Here is a 27,256-nt window from a genome sequence, read left to right as displayed (position 1 = left end):
ACTCTGCTACATGCGGATAGCTGTCATCCACGCCACATCATCCAGAATATTCCCAAATCACAATTTATGAGAATGAAGAGGATATGTTCCTCTCCACAGGATTGTTCTCATTTTTGTGATGATTTATCAAACAGATTTGTTGATCGTGGTTATAAAACACACAACATTACCAAATCTTTGAAGACTGTTAGTAATATACCTCGTTGTAAATTATTACAGTATAAATCCAAGAATCAGAACCAATTGTGTTCCAAGGACCAGTCTATGTTGAGGTTAATAACTACATATGGGGCCAATACCAATCACTTTATTGGTATTATCAATCAACATTGGGATATATTAAGGTCACATGAAATCTTGAACCGTATATTACCGGACCAATGTTCTTTTTCTTACCGTAGAGCTAGGAACTTAAATTCTTTTTTTACTCATTATAAGAGATACACTCCCCATATTTCTTTACAAACTACTTTAGGAGGCCAAATACTTAAAGGCAGTTTTCCTTGTGGCCATTGTTCGTTCTGCAAGTATATGGTAAAAACCTGTGAATTTTCCACCAAAAATACGTCTCAGGTTTTTGATATCAGGATATTTGCTAACTGTAGTTCTGATTGGGCCATTTACTTGGCCACTTGTAATTGTTTGGCATTCTATATTGGACAGACCTCTAGGTCTGTCAAATTGAGAATTTGTGAACATATGAGTGCCATTAGGAATAGATGCACTACCAATGCTTTATATAAACACACTTTGGAACATCCTTCAGCTACCTATACATTTGTTATTATAGACAGAATTATTCTTCATCGAAAATTTAAAGCAGGATGGCACCAAAAATTGAATGATATGGAGAACAAATGGATAATTAGATTAGGGGGTCTATTTAGACCAGGTTTAAATACTCTAGAACCTTCATACTGATAGGATACTAAACTGTAGAGGTGATTGTTTTGATTTTCAGTTTCTTCAAATATGGATGACCATGCAAATATGAAATATTGCAACATTTATTATAGTTGGCACTACTCAGTCTTAGAAATTCATAGTTGCCATATATATGTGCATTGGGATTTGTAGTATATTTAGTGTGGCATGGCTATCATATTTTTATTGCCATATATTATCTGCACATAACAAATCATATGTGCAGATTACTGTTTATATTCATATACATGTCTCTAATATGTTAAAATTTACATGGGATATGTGCATATTAATTTTTTGTTGATCATTGATATTTGCTTATTATGGTTTTGTATATTGTATCATACTGGCACTTATTTCAAATGCGGGTTATATCACTTTAAGTGGGGGACTATAAAAAGGGTTCAACATGGTGGACGTTTTTACTTTATTTTTGGCATTGATAAAGGCTAACAATAGCCGAAACCGGTTTGCCTCAGTATAGGTTTTTACCTATTCTGATTATATTTTTTGCTATGTTGCAGCAATAAATATTATTACTACCTTCCTGTACGTGCTGGTCTGTTTTTGGTTTGAAGTTCAGAAGGTCTGTCAGGACTTGTGGTAAAAGATGTCTTTGATTTCTGGAGGGAAGGGAATGCCTCTTAGGGGTGGCGTTTCTTTACAGGAGAGGAAGTATTCTTTTTGGATGATGGCAAACACCCATCTGTCTGTGGTGATGGTTTTCTAAAAAGGGAGGCAGTGAGACAGATGAGCAGAGAGAGGTAGGTGGGCAAGGCAGTCATGCATTGTTGGGGCCTCCTCAGTCTTGAAAGGGTTGCCTAGGGAGAGGATGAGGGGCAGCTGGCCTGGAAGTAGTTTGCCTTCTGGTACCTCTTCTAGGTGTGGAAGAGGTAGCTCCAGCAGGGGTTGGGTTACGTCTGACAAATGTGGCCTTGGCAGGGTAGTTCCTGTAGTATTTGGGGATGGGGGACATCAACAAATGTTTGATGTCTTGCAATTCCTTACTCTTTTCTTGCAGGTTTTTTAACAGATCTGTAGATAGTTTACCAAAGAGGAAGTTGGGGTCCAGGGGGGGCATCCAAGATCTTAGACTTAAAAGTTCTCTGGTAAGTGTTGAAGTCTAAGCTAGGAATATCTCTTGAAAACAGAGGCAGATGCTGCAGAGTGAGCAGAAGCTTCTGCAGCATCATAGCTGCATCTGATTGAGTGTCTGGCTACTTGGGCCACCAGAGAAAAATTTAGAAGAGATCTCAGCTTTTGTGGGGCAGTCAGGAGTACTTGCCAGCAGGGTGGCAGCTTGACAGACCAGGTCCAAAGTATATTTGGTCATATGAGTCTGATAGCTGATGGCTCTAAAAGTCAATGTGGAAGAGGTATAGACTTTCTTACCAATCCTATCCATACATTTGCTGTCTTTGTCAGTCGGTAAGAGTGAGGCAGACAGAATGAGTCTGGATTGTTTATCTGGACAGGTGGCAATCACAGCTGGGTCTGCCGGGGGGGGGGTTGACTAGGAATATCTGGTCATCAGGCACCCTGAAGAAGCGGTCTGGGCATTTAGGGGCAGGTGGCTGAGAATCTGATGACTTTGCTGCAGAGGCAAAAGCATTCAAGTATGCAGGAATGACAGATGGGTTAGCAGAAGGTGAGGGTGATTCTACCTGTAAAAGTTCACAGTACCTCTTCTAAGTTTCAGACATTTGAGAGGTGTCCCATTTGAAATATTCTTTCATTTTGGTGATAAGTTTCACCAAACGTAATATCCTCTGGAGGAGAGTCTCCCTCAATAGGTTCTTCATCTGGGGAGTAGTACTCTTATGGTGAAGCAATTTGGGAGGTGTAAGAAATGGATTCCTGAGAGTTGGAGTAACAGGTGTCTTGCTCTTCTTCCTGTCCTGAGAGGCTGGAGAAGGGAGAAAAGAAGCAGAAGCAGGTCAAGGGCTTACCAGTGGTAGAGTAGAGGAAGATGAGGCTGAAGGCCTAGGGGCCATAAAGGCCTGCATCAAGGAGGAAGTGAAGGACTGCCAGTCAGTTAGGCATTCTTTGGTCATGGTCAAATGTTTACTTTTTTGTTTCTTTTTGGATGGTGTGGACGTAGGCGTAGGCCTGGAGTCGCACAACGATCTAGCAGTAGTAGCATCCGGAGGAGGAATCCCGATCGGAAGCTCAGTTAAGTCTGGGCTGGCTCTGGGGACGTGCCAGTTGGTGGCGAAACAGCTTCTACGAAAGTCACCACTTAAGTCGACGGGTCCTCAGTGTGTCCCTCAACTCCTAAATCGGAAGATGGGATGTCCGGTATCGGAGCGGCAGAGGTAGAGGGCCTAGGAAACTTGGCCTTCTTACACAGAGGTTCTGTCAAGGCCTTCAAGGCGGGATCCATCCTAAGGGCTAATCGTTTATGCCGATGGATCTCCAAGTAAAGATTAAGAGTGGCCAGAAGGCTGCAAAGGGCCTTAGGTACAAATGATTGGCAAATGGAGCAGGCGTTGTGGTCGTGCTCCTGGTCTAAGCAAAAGAACGCACCGGTCGTGCGAGTCTTTAGGGGTATCTAGCGCCCGCATTGGCATTTACCCTTTTTTGTTGACATCAGCTATGGCTAACTACAACAAACCAAGCTTTAGCAAGATAATTAGAAGAAAAAAACCCAATGGGGTACTTAGCTTTAGACATTAGCATTGAAGGAGTGAAGCACACGCTGCGTCGGTCATCTGCGGCTGAGGTCTGTGCATGCAGATGTCGCATTTAAGGACCCTGGTTTATGGCCCTATGTGTGACGCCCCACGCAGATGCAACAGCCAAGCTGAAGCTTTTGTACAGGAGTTGACGTACGGGTCGCCTGAGGCGGAAAATCCCACATACTGCAACACAGGAAGAGAAGGAAAAAATAAACCATGCTAAGTGTCCCAAAAAAACCCAAAGAAAAATAACAAAAACACTTCGCCAAAGTTTGAAACACCACAACTTTTAGCGTAAACCTCCTTTAATCAACGCTTTCTTCAGCAAGACTTCATCAGAAATAAAAAAAAAAAATAACACACTTAGATACTCATACGTAATGAAACACTGATAATTCAATTAATCAATCAAATAAAACTGATATGTTTTAAATCAACTAAGAACATCTTAAAAACTCTTACAAAATAGTCCATAAAATGTTTCTATTACTATAGCCCTATTTATTCACATATACCCTACGTTTTTTTAAAAAACATTTAATATTTATTACATCATTTAGGCCTGGTTTTCTGTCTGCGTTTAGCTTAATTTGCCATTTGGCCTCTCTCTGCTCCATATAATTCTTAAAATCACCCCCTCTCGAACTCATTTTACCCTGTTCCAAAACTGAAAATAAGAATTTTTTGAACCCAATACACTCCAAACTGTGTTTGTACAAAGCATTCTTTTTGTCTTTCTTTTTCATACTGTACATACATGTGTTCTCTAATCCTTGTGTGTAAACTTCTAGTTGTAATTTCGACATAGAATTCCTGACATTTGCCACATACCGCTACATAAACCACCCCATAACTTTTACAACAAAAAGTTCCTGACACTTTAACAGTATGGGCTATGCGGGGAAGTTCAATGCATGGACCTTCTAGGATGTACTTACACATAGTACACCCAGTAACACTTATACATACCATGTGGTCTATTACTGGAAGACACTTCTGGACTCACTGTATCCTCTTCTTTTTCAAGTTTTGAGATTGTTGTCATTTCTATACACGAACTTAGGTCTTGTCCCAACAACTTTCAGTAATTCTTGATTCCTCTCAATAATTTTCCAATTCTTCTCAACAACATTACGAATGATAGCCCCCATCCAAAGTCATTTGCATACTAAAATACAAATGACTCTGCTCTTGATCGTTGGTGTCCTTCCCACTATAATTATCTTTCAATGCTTTCTTTAAAATGGGAGCTTAGCACGAGTCTTTCTTATCCCAAACATTCTTAACTTGTGTTCTCAATAAATTCTTATCATAACCTCTGTCAATAAATAATTTTATAATATACTCAAATTCACTTGTCAGCAAATGATCGGTCATGCGACTGGCTCTAATAAACTGCCCTTTGGAATGTTATCCTTGATGTACTTTGGGTGTTGACTAGATTGATGTAAATAACTGTTTATAAAAGTCTTCTTCCTATAAATCTTACTCACAAAATCTTTGTTGATGTCATCCCATTTTAGGTTAACATCCAAATAATTGATACAGGTCCCCGAATCACCAAGAACAAATCTTAAAAAATCAGATTCTTCATTCAACCTGTTCACAGAATAATCAACCATGTCCAACCCTCCCTTCCATAATGAAAACCAGGTCATCAATGAACCTTCTGTAGTACAACACATGGAATCCTTCTCTAAGAGGTTCAAACATCAGGTGGTCCCACCATCCCATCACAATATTCGCAAAAGAAGGGGCCAGTGGAGACACCATGGCTACCCCTCTGACTTGTTTGTAATATTTGTTGTTAAATAAAAAAATAATAATTGTCCAGAAGAACTTCCAATAAGTCACAACAGAAATTAATTTCCGTACTTACCATCCCTGTATACATATTCAAAAAAGCTCTGACATACTCAATGCCTGTGTTATGTGGAACAGAAGTATAAAGAGAAACAACATCCAAAGTGAACATGATGTGTGTATTGGGGTTAAAATCTAAAGTTTCACTAAAAATTCTCATACTGTATAAAAAATCCCATGAATCTTTTAAAAAAGAATCCATTTTTTGGACCAAGGGATTCAAAAGGGCATCAACGATATAATACTTTCAGTAATACAATTTGGAGCCAAAACTATAGGCCTAAAGGGAAGATCAGACAAACTTTTATGAGTTTTGGGAATACCAAACAGAAACCCTAATTTAGAGTTCTCTATGTTGCAAAAAATATATGTCATTGGATTTAAATCACCACACGTCAAACTGTCATACAAAAAACTGGACACACATTTGTAACATCTGAAGATATCACAAACTTCAACTTTCATGTATTCGTTCTCATTGCTCAACATCCTCTCCATTTTGTTTATATAGCAACTCTGGTCCACAATCACTAACATTCCCCCTTTGTTGCTTTTCATGACTCTAATTTCTTTATTGTTAAAACAGTTCTCTCATGGCTGACCTCAAATCAACACTTAATATCAAAATGCCTTCTGTGCCTACTACATTTGTCACTCAGTAATTCTCTTAATTCACTTTCACAAGTAGCTTCAAAAACCTTTAAAGTATGCATTAGTAACGGATTGTAACATGATGGTTTAACAATGATTCAGTTTCTTTAATATCTTTAAAAATATACATCAAATTTAATTTTCTAGTGTACTTTTTTTTAAGTCCAGCACTGTGTTTGTAATGTCTGCTTTTCTAGTAGGAACAAAATTAATACCAGGTCTCAAAAACTTTAAATGCTTGTCATTAAGTTCAAAACTGAACAAATTAATACTATCAGTTTCAAATATGTTGTACCTTAATCACTGCCCACTGAAGAATCGGAAACCAGTCTCCCTTTCTTCCTGGTCACCATGGGTTTCAATTTCGGTGGCCTCTGTTCTTTCTCTGACTGTTGGCTCCCAGCTCATTTTGCAACCTGTTTCTGCTCAAATTATTAGATCCACTAGGTGCTGTGGTCGTGCTCCTAGCCTAAGCAAAAAACGCAGTGGTCGTGCAAGTCTTTATGGGGTATCTGGCGCCCGCATTGGCATTTACCCTTTTTTGCTGACATCGGCTATAGCTAACTACAACAAACCAAGCTTTAGCAAGATAATTAGAAGAAAACCCCCTAACGGGGTACTTAGCTTAAGACGTTTGCATTGAAGGAGTGAAGCACACGATGCGTCGGTCATCTGCAGCTGAGGTCTGTGCTGCAACAGCCAAGCTGAAGCTTTTGTATAGGAGCCGATGTACGGGTCACCTGAGGTGGATAATCCCACATACTGCAACACAGGAAGAGGTGGACATCAGTCCATTCCGTGAATTTCGGAACCTTTAGTTTTGGGTATGAAGAGGAACCAACAGACGGGTACTTATGCCTTTTAGATGTCAGTGTCGATGGATACATTGGCAACGAATGACTGGCTTTGGAACCACAGGCCTGAAATGGCTTACCGGCCTTGGACAAAGCTTCCTCAAATGGGGCTTTAAGAAGCTCTTAATGTATGAGTTTATTATGATGTTCTACCAAGGTCCCGGAATTGAAGCCCTGGCAGACAGTGCACTCTAAATCCAAATGAGGAGCACCCAAACAAACATGAGAATCGTGCCCGTCAGAGTTAAGCATTTTTCTGCCGCACTTTTGTCACAGCTTAAATCAAGTAGTAGACAGACTTTTCCGCCATATTAGAAGAAGGGAAGGCAGAAAGTACAGTTGTGTACACTTACCATAAATGTAGATGTTCGATTGTATTCACTGTTGCAGTCCTAACAAATGGGTTATCCGGCTTTCAGTAGCCCTCGATTGGCCAGAATACCAAAGGTAAGTAAATATGACATCGGCTGTCGTCGGTTGTAAAGGACGTCAGGATGTCCAATACAAAGGGAGGTAGCCGACGTCACTTCCTCAGTCTTTCTTGCCATAACAGTCAGAAGCCCCCAGGAAACAAGGCTTAAACGCAACTTTGGCAAAAAAATACCATATTTAGCCTGTGCCTTAGGAAAACGGAATAGGAGAGGACCAAAAAAGGGGGAAGGAGGGAGGGAAAAGTACAGTTGTGTACATTTACCATAAATGTAGATGTTCATGTTTATTCACTGTTGCAGTCATTACATTTGGGTAATCTGCTGGCAGGTTGCCCTCAGTCGGCCTGATTAACAAAGTCTTGGGTCCTCGTCGGTTGCTGTCCCTTCTTCCATGACGTCAGGTCGTCAGGGGTATAAAACATGCAGCTGATGCCATTACATCAGTTTTTCTTGCCCCAGATGTTAGATGCCCCCCAAATGGGGTGCAATATATCTATCTATCTATCTATATATATATATATATATATATATATATATATATATATATATTTATTTATGTGTGTGCGTATATAATTTAAAACAAAAAAAATATACCTCCAAACAAAAGCAAATATACCAAAAAGGCTTTTAAGCATAGTAAAAGAAAAGAGAGGTATAGTAAGAGAAAAACAGGGGGCTGGAGGGTGGGTAACCAGGACTGCAACAGTGAATACACTCGAACATCTACATTTATGGTAAGTGTACACAACTGTACTATGTTCTTTGTGTTTCACTGTTACAGTCATTACATTTGGGTAGAATCCCAAAGCTATGGTTGGGAGGATGGATTTATACAGCATTAGGAGCAGCTATAAGGCCCTGCAGTACAGCAGTGGCAAAGCCAGCTCTGGATTTAGAGAAGAGAGGTAAATGGTAATGTTTGGTGAAAGTATGAACTGAGCTCCAGGTAGCAGCTTCTAGAATGTCTCTGGTAGGAACCCCTCTGAGAAAGGCTGCAGAAGTAGATGCAGCCATGGTGGAATGAGATCTGATCCCCTTGGGGATAGGTTTACCATGATGCATATAGCAGAAACAAATACAACGGCTTAATCCATTTGGAAATAGTCTGCTTTGAAATAGCCTTTCCCTCTGCTCCTGCAGCAAATGCCACCAATAGTTGTTCAGATTTTCTTAGAGCTTTTGTCCAGTTTATGTAGAATCTAAGTTGTCTGTGTACATCCAATGAATGCATAATCCGCTCACCCTTGTTCTGCGGATTGGGAAAGAAAGTTGGCAGATGAATGGTCTGATTAAGAGCCATACTGGATACCACCTTAGGCATGAAAGATGGATTGGTCCTGAGAGACACCCTATCCGGATAAAAAATAATGAAAGGCTCCACTGCCATAAGAGCCTGTAATTCTGAAATCCGTCTAGCTGAGTTGACTGCTAAAAGGAAAGCTGTTTTCCAGGAGAGAAATTTTAGGTCTGTAGTAGCAGCTGGCTCAAAAGGAGGGAGAGTGAGTTTTTCCAAAACAAAATTGAGGTCCCATGCAGGAGTTGGCGCTCTCCTGGGAGGTCTTAAATTTTTGGCCCCTCTGAGATACTGCTTTAGCAGAGGATGAGAGAAAAGGGGAGGCTCTGTGTTGTAATGAGCTGAAATGGCAGAGGCATGGATTTTTATGGAAGAAAAAGATAGGCCCTTGTGAAGCAACTCAGTTAAGTATAGCAGAATCTGAGGAATATTGGGCATTGCTGTGCTTATTCCTTGTGACTGGTTCCAGGCACAGAATCGTTTCCATTTGTCAGCATAAGATTTTCTAGTACTACGCCTTCTAGCCTCCAAAATGACATCCATCACAGGTTTGCTGAGGGATGCCAAGGGTGAAATTAGTTGAATAGCCACGCTGCAAAAATTCAAAGTTTGGAGCTGAATGTGGTAGCTCTGCTGAGACAGTAGGGATGGTGTCTGAGGCAGGTGCAACGGAGGAAGGTGTGACACATTGCGCAGGAGTGGGTATCACTGTTGGCGAGGCCAGTCTGGAGCAATCAGAATCATTTTTGGTTTGTCCTGTCTGACTTTTAGTAGAACTTTGGAGAGCAGAGACAGAGGGGGGAAAAGCATAGACTGATAGGCTTTTCCAGCTGAATGATACAGCATCCACTTTCCAAGCTTTTTTGTGATGAATTCTTGTGCAGAATTTGTCCAACTGATAGTTCTGGGGAGAGGCAAAAAGATCTATGTCTGGGCTCCCCCATTTGCGTGTCAACATGTTGAAAACTTGTGGTTCCAGTTTCCATTCGTGTGGGTCCGTAAGATTTCTTCTTAGTTCGTCTGCCAGAGTATTTAGCTTTCCTGGCAGGAATTGAGCTTGTAGTTGTATTTGGTAGGTCAAGGCCCTGTTCCACAATGTCATGGCTGGTCTGCAAAGGGGATAGGAATGTGCACCCCCCCCGGCTTGTTTATGTACCACATAATTGTGGTGTTGTCTGTCTTTATCATTAGTTGCCCTGGATGAAGGTAGCCCTTGAAGGCTGTCAGTGCATTCTGTACAGCTAGCATCTCTTTCTGATTGATATGTAGGTGCATTTGATTTGGGCTCCATTTGCCCTGAATACACTTTCCTGCCAGATGAACCCCCCAAGCATAGTCTGATGCGTCTATAGTTAGCGTTTGGGCAGCAGGGGGTGGAGTGAATGGCAGTCCCTTGTTTTGGTGGCAGGCCTCTGCCCACCATAGGAACTCTAGTTGCAGGCAAGGTATAATAGGAATCACTGTGTCCAGGCTGTGACAATGTTGACTCTATAAACTTTTTAAGTACCACTGAAGTTTCCTCATATGCAGTCTTGCATATGGAATTAGAAGAATGCAGGAGGCCATGAAACCCAAGGCTTGCAGAATTTGTCTTGCAGATAGCAGGGTTTTTGTGGCCACCTATTTGAGGCAAGTCACCAACTGAATTTGCTTTCCTGGCGTAAGGTAAGTCATCTGGGCAGTTGTACCCAAGCTTGCACCCAGGAATGTAATTTTTTGAGAGGGTACCAGTTGTGATTTCTTTTCGTTTATGGTGTACCCTAGACAAGTCAGAACCCTTTTTATAAACGCCAGATGCTTTAGAAGAATGTCCTTGTTTTCTGCCTGAATTAGACAATCGTCCAGGTATGGATATATTTGAATATTTCTTTGCCTGCAAAATGCAATTACTGGAGCCAGGCATTTTGTGAAGAGCCTGGGCGCAGTAGATAAGCCAAAGGGCAGTGCAGAGAACTGGTAATGCAAGTAGCCTGTTTTGAAGCAGAGGTATCTTCTGCAAGATTCCCTGATTGGGATATGCAGATAAGCCTCTTTTAAGTCTAGAGTTACCAACCGGGCATCTTTGTCTAGCATAGGTAGTAACTGTTGAAGAGTCAGAATTTTGAATTTTGGAATGTCCAGAAATGTGTTTAGAGTGGATAAGTCCAGAATTGAACGCCATGATTTGTGTTTTCTGGATACCAGGAAGAGTCTTGAATAAAAACCTTGTCCCTTTTCCTCTTCTGGTACTGGTTGAATAGCCCCCATGTTCATTAGGGACAGAACTTGTTTCTGGGCCTCTGCCCACTGATTTGGGGGCAGATCTGACCATCCGTTTGGGATTGGCAACATGTGGAAATGAAATCGGTATCCCTGGGATACTATATTTAAAACCCATTTGTCCTGGGTAATAAGTTCCCAGTTTCGTGCATGAAGTGCCAGTTTCCCCCCAAAGGGGCGGCTAAAAGGTGCTTGGTGATTGTAGAGGGAAGTCATTGAGACTGTTTACCATAGGGAGGTGCCTTGTTGTTTCCAGATTTGGAGGTGGAGGCACCCCATTGTTTTGTTCTAAAAGTTCCTTGTGACTGAAACCTGGAGCCTTTGGAATGTCTGGATTTGACTTGAGCGGCTCTCGAAGGGACTGGAAAGGACCAGTTCTTAGTAGGCCAGTGCCTACTAAATCTTGGAGGTTGTATTTGTAAGAAATCTTTCACAGTTTGCATAGATTTAGCTTTATCTTCCATCTTTTTTAACACTTCTTCAGCCTTATTACCAAAGAGACGGTCGTGTTGTAAAGGAGCATCCAACAATTTTGCTTTAACATGGTCAGGTAGAGTTTGCTCTTTGAGCCAAGCATGCCTTCTTAGCACAGATCCGGTTACAACAGCCCTGCAAGAGACCTCCAAGGAATCAAAACCACATTGCAAAGTATGTTTTCCAACTTGTTCAGCTGAATGTAATAAATCCTGTAAATCTATTTTCCACACAGTCAGAGATTAACATAATTTTCTGTTTAAGTAGTCCCATGATATGCTGTTGATATTTAAGCATATGAAATTGACAGTTTAAAGCCCTGATTGCCAAGGTTGCAGAAGTGTACACCTTCTTACTCCATCTATCCAGTGCCCTGGAATCTCTATCAGAAGGGGTAGGTTTTTTTAGCAGTAGAGGCCTTAATGCACTTGGGACCCGGAGAAATGGTTTCAGGATCAGCAGTAGGCTTTTTGAAAAGGAATTTGTGGGAGTCAGGATCAGTATCTTGTCTGCCTTACTAGGAGCCAGAGGCAGAGAATCAGGAGTCATACTAAATTCTGAAAAGCATCATCAACAATGTCTAGAACAGGAGGTATAGCCAAAGGCCTATGCTGAGGAAGAAGAAGAAAATCCCTAAGTCTCTTTTTAGATGCAGAGAAATCCTGACTTTCCCAGTGGAAATGTTCCCTTAAGGCATGTAAAGTTTCCCCAAAAGAGAAATCCTCAGGGGGAGAAGCAGAAGGAATGGAATCTTCTGAGTCCTCATAAGTAGGTATAGATAAATCCTGTTCAGTAGAAGAATCAGAAGAAATAGAATCCTGATCAGAAGATACATAATCAATGTCTTGCCTAGGCCTCTTAGCAGGAGGGGGTTGGCTACCCCTGATTAAGGTAATTAAATCTTCAGCCATTTTGATCATTTGTTTTTTTAGGCACAGGGGCCTGCACATGTGGCCCAAGCGTCGGTTTTTTAGACATAGCAGATTTTGGCCTTAGTTTTGAAGATGGCGTTGGTTTAATATACAAATCTTTAGGCCTGAAAACACTCTCAGAAGCCGGTGCCTGCACAGCTGCTCCGGACCCATCTAAGGTAGAGGCATTCACAGGTTCAATACTTAAAGCATCTCGCGGCATACCGGACTCTGAATGGGTCTCAGTAGAGGCTTGTGAATCAAAAGTAGCATGCATCAGGGGCTGCGAAACCATCTCAGGGGCTGAAAAACCGCCTCACTGAGGCGGTTTCGCATCAGGGGCTGCGAAACCGCCTCAGTGAGTACCGGTGAACTAGTGACTGGCTTAGGAGAAGCATCGTCGTCAGTTTTGGACCTCGCCAGCCTGTCTCTGTCTTTTTCTTTGCGTTTTTTAGGTATTCCGGTAGTCGGATTGCTAACCGACGTCATTTCAGGATAGTTAAATAGTGAGCCAAAATATTTAGAAGCAAAAATGTACCGATGTTTAATAGTGCATTGATTAAATCTAGCACAAAACCGACAGCAAGGTACGTTATGATCAGGGCTTAGGCAAGGAATGCAGTACAAATAAAAATCCTTATGAGGTATTTGCTTCCCACAAGTAATGCAATTATTAACTTTTACTGACATCGGTAAGGAGCAAGAAAAAGTTTCCCCAATGGGGTACTTAGCTTTTAGTTGAATACTTCAGTTCTGAAACTCGAAAACTAAAATTTCAGGAGTCGGCCGACCGGCACTTGCGAACTGCTTCTGCTTCGGGCACTGCGTGGCAAGAAAGACTGATGTAATGGCGTTGGCTGCATGTTTTATACCCCTGACGACCTGACGTCATGGAAGAAGGGACAGCAACCGACGCAGGACCCAAGACTTTGTTAAGCAGGCCGACTGAGGGCAACCTGCCAGCAGATTACCCAAATATAATGAATGCAACAGTGAAACACGAAGAACATCCAGGACTGCAAAAGTGAATACACTCGAACATCTACATTTATGGTAAGTGTACACAACTGTACTATGTTCATAGTGTTTCACTGGTGCAGTCCTAACAAATGGGTTGATTACCAAAGCCCAGAGAAAAGGGAGGAGGAACCAACAGAATTAAGGATTGGCGATAATGCCCTGCATAACAGCAGTAGCAAACCCTGCCCTGGCTCTGGAAAACAAAGGCAAATTATAATGCTTTGTGAAAGTGTGAACAGAAGACCATGTGGCAGCCCCCAAAATGTCTTTAGTAGGGACACCTCTTAAAAAGGCTGGAGAAGTGGAGGCTGCCCTAGCTGAGTGGGTCCTAACCCTTTCAGGAGGAACCTTGCCATGAAAGGAATAACAAAAAGTAATACAATGTGCAATCCATTTAGAAATGGTTTGCTTAGAAATAGCCTTGCCCTGGGCTCCAGGGGTAAAACTGACCAACAACTGTGCTGATTTCCGAAGGTCTTAGTCCTGTCCAGGTAAAACCTGAGCTGTTTGTCCACATCAAGAGAATGTAGGATCCTTTCACCCCTATTTCGAGGATTAGGAAATAAGGTAGGAAGGTGTATGGGGACTGATTAAGAGTCAGGCTAGAAACCACCTTAGGCATAAAGGAGGGGTTCCATCTGCATGGAAAATAAGAAAAGGCTCCATAGCCATCAAAGCTTGCAGCTCTGAAACCCACCTTGCTGAAGTTATAGCCAAGAGGAAGGCAGTCTTCCAAGAGAGAAACTTTAAATCTGCAGTGGCAGCTGGCTCAAAAGGAGGAAGAGTGAGTTTCTCTAGAACAAAATTAAGATACCATGCTAGAGTAGGTGCCCTTCTGGGAGGTTTTAAGTTGCAAGCACCTCTGAGAAACATCATCAGGGGATGAGAGAAAATGGGTTGCTCAAAAGAACAATGAGCAGAAATGGCTGGAGCATGGATCTTGAAAGAGGAAAAAGAAAGACCACCCTGAAGCAAATCAGCCAGGTATTCCAGGATCAGAGGAAAGGTAGGCTGAGAAGAAGATTCCCCTCTAGCTGGCATTCAATGAGAGAATCTTTCCCATTTGGCAGCGTAGGACTTCCTAGTGCTAGGCCTCCTGGCCTCCCAGCCTCCCTAAGCACGTCAACCACCTGCTGGAAAAGGGAAGAAGAAAAGGAAGGAGTCATACAATGAGCCATGCTGCCAAATGGAGAGACTGAAGATGAGGATGTAGAATGCTTCCCCCTTCCTGAACCAAAAGATCTGGCTTCAGAGGAAGATGCCAAGGAGGAAATTGGGAGAGACTGCGAAGCAGTAGATACCAATGCTGTCTGGGCCAGTCCGGAGCTATGGGAATAGTCCTTGGTCGTTCGTCCCTGATCTTCAATAATACTCTGGGAAGAGGAGGGAAGGCATAAACTGACAGCAGCGTCCAAGGGAAGGACAGAGCATCCACTTTCCAGGCTCTGCTTTGATACTGTCTGGTGCAAAAAAGAGGTAGAAGATGGTTGTCTGGGGAGGAGAAAAGATCCACTTGAGGTGTGCCCCAATGTTGAATAATGCTGTAAAAGACTGCTCTGTTCAGCTGCCACTCGTGAGGATCCAGGGTTTGTCTGCTCAACTGGTCTGCCAAAACATTGAGCCTTCCTAGAAGAAATTGATCTAGGAGATGCAGGCCCAGGGATGCTGCTATGGACCAAAGATTCATGCTCTGCCTGCACAGGGGGTAAGAATGAGTCCCTCCCTGCTTGTTGATGTACCACATGACTGTGGTGTTGTCTGTTTTGATGAGCAGGTTCCTGGAGAAAGAAGATGCTTGAAAACTAGTAAGGCCTGCTGAACTACTATCAACTCCTTTAGATTTATGTGTAGGTGCATCTGCTGGGCATTCCAACGTCCCTGTATGCATCTGCCATCTAGGTGTGCTCCCCAGGCATAGTCCGATGCATCTGTGGTAAGAACTTGAGTGGCAGGAGGTGGGCGAAAAGGCATGCCTTTCTTTTGTAGATAGGCTGTTGCCCACCACAGAAACTCTGTCTGCAGACATGGAAGCAGAGGAATCATCATATCCAGGTCCTGTGTATGCTGACACCAAATGTTCTTGAGGTACCATTGCAATTTCCTCATATGCAATCTTGCATATGGAATCATGAGAATGCAAGAGGCCACGTATCCCAGAGCGTGCAGGTATTTCCTTGCAGGGAGCTGGAACAGGCTTGCCAAGTCCCTGAAGTAAACTGAAAGAGTTGTCTGCTTCTCCTGGGTGAGATATATCATCTGGGCGGCTGTGTTCAGACTCGCTCCCAGGAATGTTATCTCCTTGGATGACACCATTTTTGATTTTTCCTCGTTGAGAGTCTAACCCATGGAAGAGAGAAGAGTCTTTACAAATTCTACATCCTTTAACAGCTGTTCCTGAGAATTTGCTTGAATTAGACTGTCGTCCAAGTATGGATAAATCTGAATTTTCTTCTGCCTGCAAAAAGCAATGATTGGAGCCAGGCACTTTGTGAAAACTCTGGGAGCAGTAGAGAAGCCAAAGGGCAGCGCAGAGAATTGACAATGTTGCTTGCCCACCCTGAACCTAAGGTGTTGCCTGCAACTTTCCCTGATAAGGATGTGCAAGATAAGCTTCTTTGAGATTCAAAATTACCAGCCAGGAATCCTTTTTCTAACACTGGCAGCAACTGATGCAGAGTGAGCATTTTGAACTTTGGAATTCCCAAGAAGGAGTTCAGAATGAATAGATCTAGAATAGGACGCCAGGTGCCTTCTTTTTTTGGAACTAAGAAAAGTCTGGAATAGAACCCCTCGCCTACCTGCTGAGCAGGAACTGATTCTATTGCTCCCAGATGAAACAGAGACAAAATTTGTTTTTCAACTTCTGCCCTTTGGTTTGCAGGAGTGTCCGGGAATCCTTTGGGAACTGGAAAGGTGTGGAAAAAAAAAACTTGTGTCCTACACATACAGTTCTGAGTACCCATTTGTCGTCCGTGATAGTGGCTCAGACATTTGCAAAAAGGGCCAATCTTCCCCCTAAAGGACTCTCCAGGCAGGCAAGAACAGGTAGAAGTTGGATAAAGTCATTGAGAGGGTTTTGATTGAGATGCAGGCTTAGAACTTCCCGGCTTGGAAATGAAAGCCTGCCAACGCTTAGACCTTTGAGGGGTAACCACCTGCCCCCTAGAAGATTTGTAATCTCTTGTCCTAGAACGGTTCTGTCTGCTGGCATCAGGAAACGTCCAACTCTTAGAAGGGTAATTCCTGCTAAAACGAGGAGGTTGAACTTGCAGAAAATCCTTAACAGTTTGCATAGACTTGGCCTTATCCTCCATCTTTTTGAGAACTTCCTCTGCTTTGCTGACAAAAAGACTGTCCTTATGCAAAGGTACATCTAAAAGCTTAGCCTTGACAGGCTCTGGAAGGGGCTGTTCCCTGAGCCAAGCGTGCCTTCTAATAACAGATCCAGTAGCTGTAGCCTGCAGGAGGCTTCTAGAATGTCAAAACCACAATGTAAAGAATGTTTATTGACAAGACTGGCAGAATTCGGCAAATCCTGTATATCCTTACTCTCTGCCAAAAGAGGCACACTTGCTATCCTAGACTTAAATAGCCTCCAAGGTGTGCTGCTCGTACTTCAGCATATGAAAAAGACAATTAGTAGATCTAATAGCAAGAGTAGCAGAGGTATAAACTTTTTTACCCCACCTATCTAGGTTCACAGATTTCCTGTCAGAAGGAACAGGATTTTTGGTAACAGTGGCCTTAACTCCTTTAGGGCCTTGAGAAATAACCTCAGGATCAGCCAACGGATTCCTGAAAAGAAAGAGATGAGAATTGGGGACTCTATAGTACCTGTCAGGTTTCCTGTGAGCAGGAGGAACCGAATTTGGAGTCAAGAAATTTTCCAGAAAAACATCAACCACTTCCAACACTGGGGGAATAGCCAGAGGCTTATGCTGAAGTAAATCCAAAAACTCCCTAAACTGTTTCATAGATTGGGGATAATCCTGACTTTCCCATTTAAAATGCTCCCTGAGAATATTCAAAGTATCACCAAAAGAGACATCCTCTGGGGGAGAAGCAGAAGGGATGGACTCCTCTGCATCTGAATCCTCAAAAGGAGAAAAACCCTAAGAAACGTCCTCTTCATCAGCAGAAATGCGAGAAGAATCAGAACCAGAAAAAAAGCCTCAGGAGAAACATCCCTACTCCTTTTAGAAGGAGGAGGCTGTGAACCCCTAATAGAGAGTCAAAAAATCATTAGCCATTTTAACCATTTGGGACTGAGGGGAATGAGAAGAAACTGGAGCCTGCTTTTTCACAGGCTTACGACTGGAAGATTTACCTGCAACTCTGAAGGACTCGGGAGACCTGGCAACTGCCGAAGTTGCAGCAGAGGTCGTCGGTATGAGCTTGCTGTCTGAAAGAAGAACAGAGGCCTCGGTCACCAGAGTTAGCTTAGTGACTCTGGATTAAGCTAAAGAGGCGACAGGCGAAAGGTCAGAAGGCAAAATGGAGGCTGGAGGCCTGGGGGACTCTGAAATGGTTTCAACTGAGGCCTGCAGTTGAAAATCCATGGACTGCAGGTGCTGCAAAGGCGCCTCACTGTCTACTGCATGACTGACGACCATCCTAATATCATCCGAGGACTTGACCTTCTGAAGCCTGTCACGGTCCTTATCCTTATGTTTCTTGGGGATATCCGAAGACTGAACACCAGTGGACGCCATGCCGACAAACTTAGGCCAAACTCCAAAATGTTGACCTGACGTCCTTTACAACTGACAGCTGATGTCATATTTACTTACCTTTGGTATTCTGGCCGATTGAGGGCTACCAGGAGCCGGATAACCCATTTATTAAAACTGTAACAGTGAAACAGAATGAACATACCCAAAAAGGTACATCACACACTCACGGAAAAATAAAGGGGAAAAATCCTAGCAACAATGGTAGAAAAACTACCAAACAGTAGTTAGGAAAGGAGAGAGGGGGAACTACCAACAATGGTAGAGGAGAAATACTAACAGGTATAGGGAATCACAGGGATTAAACCACAGGGATTAAACCACTCGCACAAGAAAAGGTGAGTAGACAAAGACTGAGAAATATTAAGAGAGTATTAACTAAGATGGAAACTTAGAGGATGAAAAATTTAAAGATTTTACTTAGCTGCGAGAGAAGAGTTGGCTGACGCATATTTCTATAACAGCGGCAAACGAGATCTGAGGTAATGTGGGTAGAATCTTAGCATGAGAGTTTTTTGGCTAGAGCAAGCTATATAATAACCGAGCCAGTTCCGAGGATCGGAACCATAACCCAACTGTCAAGAATAGATGAAGACTACACACGCGCACACACACACACACACACGCGCACACACGCGCACACACACACGCACACACACACACACACACACACACACACACACACACACACACACACACACACACACACACACACACACACACACACACACACACACACACACACACACACACACAATCACTCCAGGAGATAAAGGGAAGGGGGAAGCAGGATAGGAAGTTGAGGAAGAATGAAAATGGACAACACAGATGCACAGTTATGGTAAGTACATAGTTTTAATATCTGACTTTGTCCTTTTCATTCCTTCTCAACTGATGGGACAGTGTCCCCAGCTATGTGAAGCTTGGGCTTGGATGGCCCTCATAGAAAGATATACCAGAGTACTGCAGAACCAAAAGCAGCCCTGTTTCTGGAAGTGAAGCCCAATTTGTAATGAGCAATAAAAGTACAACCATTAGACCAAGCAGCAGTGGCACAATGTCATCAACAGAAGTTCTAGATCAGAATGCTGATGATGTTAGCCATAGCTCTGGTAGTGTACTTTAGGGGATCTGGGCAAGGACAAACCCTGTTGACTGTAAATAAACAATATGCAGTGTGTAATCCATCTGGCTAAGGTCACTTTAGAAACTTATTTGCCCAATTTGTAGGGGGAGAAGGAGATAAATAACTGATCTGACATTCTGAAATCTTTTGTTCTACATAGTTAAAAATGAAGCTGCCTATGCACATCCAAGATGTAGCATGCAATCACAAAAAAAGTTTTTTGCAGACCTACAAAATAATGGATTTGGTCTGAAACTTGATGGGATGCAAGTGGGTAGAAAAGTTACCTTTTTGGATATTGAGCTGGAAGGTAATGAAGGACAAGATGTACAGACTAGGGTACACAGAAATTTTCCTGATGTTAACCACATTTTGAATGGTAATAGTTGTCATCCAAGACATCTCATTAAGTCTCTCCCTTATGGTGAATTCTTGAGAATATTTAGATTAAGTAGTAATGATTCTATTTTGTGGGATGACCTAAAAATGATGTGTGCTTAATTTTTAAACAAAGGATATGAACAGGGGACCCTAGAAAAAGCCTTAGATAGGTTAGTTAATGAGAATTGTTTGTTTGTGTCTTTCGGCTTTTCCCGGTTAGGGGTCGCCACAGCGGAACTCCGGTCCGCTAATGATTGGCAGTTGATTTTTACGTACCGGCTTGCCAGGCCTGATGCACAACCTTCAACGAAGGTACGCCCATTCACGCATGTCTCCACGCAGAAGACACTCTAGCTGAGAATCGAACCGGACAGCGTCTTACTGTAAGGCGACAACGCTACCGCAGCACCACCACCGCGTATATATAAAATGGGAACTATATCTGAAGTACAAAATAAGAGAAGAAATAACAGGTACCAGAGAGATAATAATAATAAGCAAGTTTATTTTGTTACTACATTTAATGTGATGACTGATGACATATTTAGAGTAGTTAAATATTACTAGGAATTTTTATTAAAAGAATACAAGCTGAAAATCATATTACTGTATATGGCCTCATTGTCCCTGAAGAGAGGGAGAAGTATAAGAGAGATATTGGTGCATACTAACTTTGAATGCCCCAAGGAAGTACTGTATGCTAATACAGGTACATTAGGTACTAGACAATGTGGTAGATGTTCCATTTGTCAACATGCAATCCCCACACTTTGACAAGATAAATGGGGTTGCATTTACCCCTAGACTGAGTGCAAGTTGTAACACTAAAGGGGTAGTGTATGCATTGAAATGCTCCTATAACCTTATATAGGTGACACTAAAAGGCTGTTTAGGACAATGTTGCAGGAGCATTTAAGAGATATAAAAATAAGAAAATTGAAAGTCCAATAGCACATTATATGGAATGTCATGATGGAATGATGGAGCTAGTGACTGTTTAAAATGTATAATTTTGGAAGCTGTGCAAGGGTGAGATAAAACAGACATTAAAAAAGACTTTTGTATAAAGAAACTGTATATTAAAATTCGAAACACTGTCACCTAATGGGTTAAATCTTGACTTTAACTGGAGGGTGTTTCTTTAATTAATTTTATTGAGATAGGTATTGACTGATGTCCTATATAAGAACAATTGTGAATTCATTGTTTTATCTCTTGAAGGCTTGTTAGCTGAGGCGGTAACAGCTATTAAAGATTCTGCTTTTTCAGAGGCTGCTGTTCCTGTCTCCTTTGTGGTAATTTTATATAATCTGGTGCTTCGCTGTATATGTAGCATGTATTCACCTTTATTAATAAGTACGGAAATAAAACAGACAAACTGATGGCTTGGTTAATATTTGCTTCCAAAGCTACTTTAGGCAAGGAGGATAGATTGGTTCATAAGGTAACTCTGCTTTTGTGGAAGATCAAAAATGGGGATTTGGAAGAGAGAGTCTGGAGCTTGGATACTCATCTAGTAGACGTAATAGTCACAAGAAAGGCAATCTTCCAGGATAAAAATTTTAAGTCAGATCACCACTGCTAAATCCCAGGGTGGGGTAGGATCCTTCACTGGGGGTCTAAGCAAAAGGGTACCTTTGAGGAAGACCTTGCACAATTTTGAAGAGGGTAAACAGAAAACATTTTCAAGAATGAAAATTAGATATCACTACCAATTACACTTAAATAGTAACCCCTTCTTGAAAAACAGATATTAAAACCTCTAGAACAGTAGAAATTGTGACAGTGAAAAGGTCTAATTTCCTCAGTAGAGCCCAAATAGAGAATGTCTTCTATTTACTTTTGTAGATTTTCCTGGTAGAGGCCTTCTGAGAAGACAGTAAAGCCTGGGCTGCCTAACCGTCAATGGAATTGGAGAAACCATGCTGTGAACTTGAGGCCTGTAATGTTTGGGTGATTCATCCCCGTGGGATGAGAGAGAAGGTCTGTACTGGCGACCAGTAACCAAGGTGGATATCAAAGGTGAGAGCAAAAGGGAACCACAGCTGATGAGGCCAAAATAGGGCAATGAGGATAACCGTGCTCTTTAACTGAAGCGCCTTCTGTAAGAATTTGGGAAATAGAGGTATTGGGGTAATAAATGTAAAGCAGACCGGAGTGCCAAATGTTAAGTACAGCATTTCTCAGTAACTCTCCCAAAGGGGGGAAACAGGGCAAAGAATCTGCTGCATTTGTTGTTGTCAGTGGAGGCAAACAGATTGGTACAAGGTTAACCCTATCCATATTAAATCCTCTCTGCTACTGACTGACTGAGAAATGACTAGTGAGGCATCAGAATGGACCTACTAGGTTTGTCTGCTAGCAGGTTGGATTTCCCAGGTATGTACGTTGCCATAAGAAAGTGGTTGGAGAACACCACCCACTGCAACATTCTCACTGCCTCTTGTCAACAGAGATAAGATCGGTTTCCTCCCATTTGTTGATGTAAAAAAACACAAGACATGTTGCTGGTTTGAATCACTACCATCCCATGAGGAAGGGCATCCTGGAAAGCCTACAATGCTAGGAGGACCACCCTCATTTCTATATGTTAATTGGTCTCTTCTGGGGACCAAATACCTTGGACCATTCTTCCTAAGAAATGTCCCCTCCATCCCAGTTGGGAACTGTCCATGGTAACTGCGGCTACTGGGGATACAAGAACAAAAGGAAGCCCTTGAGATGCTTCATCCGACTGAATCCACCAATGCAGGTGGCCTTTGCATACGTGAGTGAGCTTGACTGGAGAAGACAAGGGATGGTGAAAAACCATCCACTGAACAGCTACACTCCACTGCAGAATTCACATATAAAAACAGGCCTTAGAAACCAAGGTTACAGCTGCTGCCATCGACCCTAAGGTCTGAAAAATAAGTCTGGCTGGGAGAGAGGAGTGTGACAATTTGTTCCACTTGACTACTGACTGTCAACACTCTGTTCAGTGGGAGGGAGGCTATCTGACCGACTGTGTCCAAATGAGCACCTATGAACTCCAGGCACTGAACAGGTTGAAGATGCGACTTGCACAGGTTGACTAAGCTGCCTAGAGATTGACCTAACTGGAGCAAGCAATCCCTGGAATTTTCAAGGAGATGCCTGGTTGGGGTGGTGAGGAAACACTTGGAATCCTTACAGTCTCAAGTGAGCTGCTACCACTGCCATACATTTGGTGGACAGCCTTGTGGCTGTGTTGAGACCAAAGGGCAGGGCTCTAAACTGATAATGATTGGCCCCCAGCTGAAACAGCAGAAATCTTCGGGATCTTGTTTAACTTGATGTGATAGTGTGTGTCCTGAAAATTGATGGAGCACATCCAATTGTCCTTGCGAAGAAATGCAAGAATGGACTGAACCACTACCATTTAAAACTTTAACTTCTTTACAAATTCAGACTGTTGAGGTCCAGAACTAGTCTCAGGTCCCCTGATTTCTTTGGCACTAAAAAGAATCTTGATTAGGTTCTGAATCCTTTCAGGTTTGTTGGGACCTCCTGGACGACTCTCTTGTCTAGCAGCTTCTGAACTTCTAGAGCTGCTGACCCCCTCTGACTGGGGGGGAACGTTGGCGAGTCTTTTACTTTTGTTCAGGGGAATTTGTGAAAATGGTATAAAGTAACCTCTGGGATTTGATTTTTCCACACCCAAGCAACTTTTGTGATTAATGCCCAGATGTCTGGGGGCAGAGACAAGTGCCCTAAGTGCCTCCAGAGGCTAGCAGATGGGCAACCTTTCAGAACGCTGAAAGGGTTTATCCAAGGAGTCTTGGAAACCCTGACTTTGCAGGCCCTCCTCTGCCATGAGGATGGCGTCTTCCATTAGAACTCCTACCTCTGCCCCTGGGGAGATATCCCTTAGGGAGTCTTGGAAAGGACCCTAGGACTTACAGAACCACAATTTCTTACCTCACCTCTGATTCCTGGAAACGGATCTCTGAGAGGTAGACAAATGGATCTATAAGGCAAACAAGGTCTTTCCATCCTGCTCACTCTGGAAAAGCATTTCCTTAACAGTGGGGACAAAGAAGGACAATCCATCACACAGAGCATTGATGAAAGATGAATTGAAGAGCTCCACAAAGTCACATTAAGTGCATCAGCTTGGAAGAAAACTCTTGTGGTCCTCTGCAGACATTTACTCAGAAAGGGATTTGAAAAGCTCGGACAGAGGAGTTCTGACAAGCTAGCTCTTTCTTCATGGCTGCTGGCACAACCATGGCATTAACAGGGACCCCTCTGCTCCACTGGGGCCTGTCCTTAGTTGGGGCAAATAACTTATCAGGACAAACAGGGATGGTTTCTACAGTATTCAGTTCCTTCCATGCTGGAAAGAGACTAGATCTACAAGCTCATCAGCTGGGGGACTCACCCAAGAAGTAGACAGGCCACACCCAAAAGCTTCCAGGAACACTGACTCCTTCATCTTTCTGTCTGAGGATTTCTAAGATGTCTCTGAAAGAGACATCATCTTGTGGAGACCTTGGAAGACCCCCACCACTTCACTGATGTCAGTATCTTTGGTGAGAGCTCCTGAGGGGAGTCTATGTGCCTCCTCAGCCGTGGGATGGTCTGGAGACGTGTCTGAAGATGGGAGAAAGTCCTTGAAAGGGCCTGTCTGGATGCTTGACAGGGCCGGCTGTCTCTGAGTGATAGGTCTGTGATGATCAGACCTTAGACCAGATGGCGGCAGTGTTGTGGGCTTCAAAGAAGAAAGAGTGGCTGTGTCTCACAGATGACAGAAGACCCTGTTCACCACATTGAAGTCTGGAGGACCAGGAGAAGCTGCAGCCGGATGCATCGTTGCCAAAGCTCCAGAGACCACCACGCCCTGTCCTTGCATGGATGCCTGCCTCAACGGGATGTCAAACTAGAGCTGTCCAATGCTGAAGCTCTGAGGGGCACGGATGGCTCTGACAACCTCAGAGTCGAACCAAGCCCGCAGGACCAAATGCAGACGCTTGGGCTCTGAGAGTCATCCTGGTTCAAGGGAATCGGTGCAGGATAAGTCAGGGACGCAGTTAGAGTGGAAGACCTAGCTGTCCTCAGATCCAACATGGACACTCTTGTGGTTCTCAGATCTGAAGGCTTCAAAATCACGGGATGGATCAGAGAAGGAGAAACCATAGTGTGGGAAACAGAAGAGAAGCTCACAGATCCAATGGGAGATGGAGCTGGGATAATCTGCACCTGAATTTGAGCTCTGAGGAACTTGCTCATCATCCTATCAACTTAGGCTTCACAAAGGCTCCTGGAGGACCTGATGGAAGTAGTAGTGGATTGGGGCTGAGACACTCTCCTTGGGGTCTCTTGTAGGAAAGGACAGTAGAGTCAAGGAGAGACAGGCTCCACAGAGAACCCTGGGGAATGGGTCCCAGGAGACTTACACTGTGTAAGTGTCAGATTCCATGTTGTCACATTTGACTGTTTCCACTTTGGATCTAAAGGAGTTGGATCCAATTTCTTCTGAAGTTTAGCAGGAGGTTCCAAAGCAGAAGACAACTTGGGAGAGATGGTTGTTGATCGCTTCCTAGACTCTTTTGCCTCTGAGGCAGCCTTAGATGTTTTTACAGTGGTTTGAGCCCCTGACAAAGAAGAAGAGGGAGGTAACAAGCCTTTTATTACCAGTTTGTTGCACCAGTCAGTAAGGGCCCCAGAATTAAAACCAGCACAACTGGAGCAATCAGTATTTAAATGGCTAATACCCAGACAGTAAACACACTCCCTGTGGGCATATGAATTAGGGATCTTATGCCCACATGAACTGCATTTCTTAAACACAGTGGGTTTTTCAGCCATTTTCACAACAAAAAGAAAAGAAGAGCACAGAAGAAAATATTTTTTTGGAAAAACTACCAACAATGGTAGGTAAAGAATTACCATCTAAAGGGTAGGGAAAAGGAAAACAGAAGTACCAACAATGGTACTCAGACTACCAAAAGTAGAACAGAGGGAAATAAAAAAATAAGCCTAATGCGACAGGAAAATCCAAAGAAACTTAAGGTAAGGGAGGAAGAGGAGACTGAAGTGGAAAGGGCTATCCTCACTCACTCACACACACAAACACACACACACGTATAGAAGGGTGTTTATGTCCCTTCCTCAAAAATATAAAATATTGAACCACAAGTGATCAGAAATGCTTAATTACCAACCTATCAAAAAGAAACAAAAACATTTTTTCATAGCACTCTCCCATCCCCTAGTAATTATATATACTGACTTCAAGATTGCACAAGAGTAGGGAAAGGGCAAATTCCTTGTTTCCACTGTACTATCATCTCCCAATAATGCGCGTATGTGTGATCACTGGACTCTAGACCACACAAGCCAGCTTTTTTTCCGTCACAGAAAAAAGTCTGACCAAAGGAATGTCAACCGTATACATACACACCTACAAGAGCGTGCATGTGCATTTGTGTATATAAACACACACACAAACACGCACACACATAATATATATATATATATATATATATATATATATATATACATATATATATATATATATAGAGAGAGAGAGAGACAGAGATACACATACACACACACACACATATATATATATATATATATATATATATATATATATATATATATATATACACATACATACACATACATACATATTACAGACACACACCTGGACAAGTGCTTCTGCAAACATACAGGCCCATCATACATTTCTTCTCCAGGCCCTTAATCCAGAAATTATCTATTTTGGTCAGCCTGCTACAATTTACTCCAAATGAACAGAAGACCAGCTCAGCCACTGTCCTTAAGATGAAAATGGGAAGCCTTCAAGTTCTACTCCAGTAACCTGTACTTCAGAATCCAAAATTTCTGTGATGATCTTTGTGCTGACTGACTTCTGTACCTTAGCTAGGAACCTCGTTGAATTTACATTTCCTTTCAAGTGCCAGATAAGGTCTCAGAGTACTACAAGGAACTAACCATTTTTCCTTTCTGTAGCAGAACTATGTACCAGCTTCTAGAGAAAAAGGTACTGAAAGAGAAGTCTCAGAATCTTGGGTAACAATACCATTCCCTTTATTAGTACCTCTCTCTCATGCACAAGTTTCTACACTTCCTCTAATTTCTCCAATTGAACTTTGTATTTCTTTTCTGACTTCTTAGAAGAAATGGAGAAGAATGTGCAACAATGTGGGATCAATCTACAAGTATGTCTACATCAGGGCATGCCAATGCAAGCCTACATTGGTCTATATGGGGAAGGAAAGACGCTACTATGTTTACAAATTCAGGCAACAGGACATTCAGACAATTCATGATAAACCATATGTAATGATTTACAAAAAAAGGCACTGGTCCACCGGCCTCTGTAGTTTTTGTTGGTTTAGTACTGGTTGACGTTTTGTTCTGATGTGTAATGATTTCCCATTCCAGTGACTATTCCAAAAGGTAACTCATGTATGTTGACTGAAAATAAGTCAGCCAAGCAAAGTCTACATTAAGTATCCTCCTCCTGTAGCTAGTACACACAGAATGCCAACTTCATAACATAGGCAAATTTATGAACATATTTTTACTGTTGTACTAAAATGTGTTAAATATATAAAAAATGTATCTGTGCAGTACTGCAACTAAAATAATTATTTTTATACTTTATCTT

General features: G+C 42.4%; 1 protein-coding gene across 5 annotated transcripts in view; it reads right to left on the bottom strand.

Annotated features, from left to right (window-relative positions):
* PPP1R13B (protein phosphatase 1 regulatory subunit 13B) overlaps positions 1-27,256 on the bottom strand; it is a 2,314,431-nt gene that overhangs the window by 964,127 nt on the left and 1,323,048 nt on the right. The gene's annotated exons all lie outside the window — the stretch shown is intronic.

Source organism: Protopterus annectens, chromosome 6.part0, assembly GCF_019279795.1.
Source record: "Protopterus annectens isolate FY-2018-M chromosome 6.part0, PAN1.0, whole genome shotgun sequence".
NCBI classification, from domain to species: Eukaryota; Metazoa; Chordata; order Ceratodontiformes; family Protopteridae; genus Protopterus; species Protopterus annectens.
Note: the sequence above shows the minus strand (reverse complement) of the source record. Positions and strands in the feature narration are given on the sequence as shown.